Source organism: Phytophthora parasitica (assembly GCF_000247585.1).
Source record: "Phytophthora parasitica INRA-310 unplaced genomic scaffold supercont2.83, whole genome shotgun sequence".
NCBI classification, from domain to species: domain Eukaryota; phylum Oomycota; class Peronosporomycetes; order Peronosporales; family Peronosporaceae; genus Phytophthora; species Phytophthora nicotianae.
This window is the reverse complement of record NW_008649069.1, coordinates 161,851-164,390: the sequence shown is the minus strand read 5'-3', so window position 1 is coordinate 164,390 and position 2,540 is coordinate 161,851.

Below are 2,540 nucleotides of genomic sequence, written 5' to 3'. Positions count from 1 at the left end.
TATGTGTGACGACAGATAGAAGCTACAGGACACGCAAAGAGCGGAACCCCTACCACGTTGTGGAATGGGCTCCTACGAAACACATAGGACCGTTAAGGCCATTGCAACCGAGGCACATTATCGCATTAGAATTATGTTGTCGACGACAAATAATACCCTCAACTCGCGTGAGGTAAGGCGCTGAAACGAGGCTTAGAAGTGCGTTTCAAACATGTGATACTTCCAAATGATTTACCTTAGTTTGTAGATAAAAGAAATAAATATCCTTTTGTGGATACAGGATGGGGCATCGGGTGGTGCTGCAGACGAGAGTGGTAGTTAACCAGCTTCCGCAAGTAGTCGAAAGGAGCTCATTGCGCCCTATTACACAACGAGCGCGAGATGCCCGCCGTCTACGAAGATAACTAACAGCCATTACAAGATAAACCACTATCAATAAAAACATTGTTGGTAATCCAATCGAAGAAGGTCTTAATTTGTAGACTGTAGTCAACAGAATCCACATTGGAGCACGTGGGCTGACAGGAAGGGTGTCATGCGCGGTGGAGGCTTGCTAGAAACGCTCGGCTTCGGAAGCCTCATCTTTCTTCGATGGTTTCTTGATTATGAAGGGTTGGTTAATTCCGGCACTTCCAAAAAACTTATTTCCGGCACATTTTCCGTGCCCGTCATATTTCGGGTCAGAGCATATTTCGGGTCACCTGCTCCACCTACAAAATTTAAGTCAAAAACGAAAAACAAGTAAGCTCTGCGATGTTCGCTGCCTGCACGAATATTGTCCTATCAGGCGGCGGAGCGGTAGGAACGGATAACCGAGACCCCCCCCCCCCCTCTTTCAAACGAGCCATCGCGCAAACCTCCCCAGCCCACAGAACGTTCACTATTTTCTATTTTACCCCAAAGGTGAGCCATGAGAACGTCCCTCTCGATACATGGATATCAGCGATGACAGCCGTAGAGGCGGTATGAGCATTCGTGTTGCGTCTAAAGTCTATTAAGCGTCCCGAGAGCCCCTTCGAATGCGTATTCTTGGACTCGTTCCTATTCAGGCTCGTACAGGCCCACAGCTCCAGTACATCTCAGACGGCGAAGACAGAGGGCTTGGTGAGAAAATCGAGTACCGAGCACTGCATGGTATGTGCGTCGGATATGATGAGTTGCGCTGCATGATCCGTGAAGCCGCCGTGATAACTGGAACCCGCTCCCTTCCAGACGATTTCCCCAATGACACCTACGTAACACGCTGGTTAGCACGACACCCGCAGCTTTCTACTCGGCGATCACAGTTATTGGATGTAAAGCGAGCAGAGGCTTCAACTCCAGATAATGTATTGCACTATTTCAACAACCTCAAGGCTGTCCTTCTGAAGTTTAACCTGACCGACAAACCCGAGCGCATCTGGAATTGCGACGAGACCGGTATGCCCTCAAGGGCATGGCGGAGAACAAATTATTTGCCCAAAACGATTAAGGGCGAATATCCAGCGATCCAGTGACCGCGAGAACATTAGCGTAATGGCCTGTGTTAGTGCATCTGGTGAACGCATGCCGCCTATGTACATTTTCTCGGGGAAATACAGGAAAGTGGAGAAGGCGGAGAAGACGGCTGTGTGTGCCATGAGGGACAGTTCGAACATCAGTGGAAAATTGTTTCTTCATTGGTTCAAATGGTTCGAAAGTCTCTTGCCGCCAGAACGACCACAATTATTGCTCCTTGACGGACATTTTGCTCACATCAATTTGGAAGCCGATAAATACGGCACAGATCGAGATGTTCACCTCTTCGTCCTGCCTGCACACATCGCATTTCCTACAGCCATTTGATGTGGCTGTATTTGGTCCTTTCAAACGTTATTTCGAGAAGGGTTCGAAAACATTTCCTGTGCTGAATAACAATCGATTTCCTATTAAAGACGATATCGCTGACATTGCTTGCGACCCGCTTATCCAAGCATGCTGTCCTGACAATGCCAACGCGGCATTTGAAGAAGCGGGTATTGTTCCGCTATCGCTTGATGGCATGATGAAAGGAATTATTGGCAACAAACCTGTTGTGACACGTGATAAACTTATATATATGAGGCAAGCTGCACCACCAACACCATTGTTCGATGTTACGGATCGCCAGAAGCGCGTCATGAGAGAGTTAGACCTAAACGTGGATGCGCTCAACGTTGTAAATCTGTTGTCCAGAGCTGTTGTCGCCCCAGTCCAACAGAAGCGAAAGAGAGGACATGGGTCGATGAGAACTATTCTGGTGGTCAGTTGCTATTCTACGAGATGATGGTTGCCGCAGTTGAAGCAAAGGCCACAGCTAGTTTGAGAGATAAACAAGAAATCTGCATCACGCGAGAAAGGTGAACGAGACGAGATGAACTTGCACGACAAAGCAGAGCACCTCGCGGAGAAATCAAAACGGAAGCTGAAAAAAGAAGAGCGAGAATCGCACGTGTGATTAAAAAGTTGAAAGCCAAGGATGAACGAGCTACTGCCCAAGCAAAAAGAAGTTCAGCGCGCGTATCGAAGAAGAGAAAAAAAAA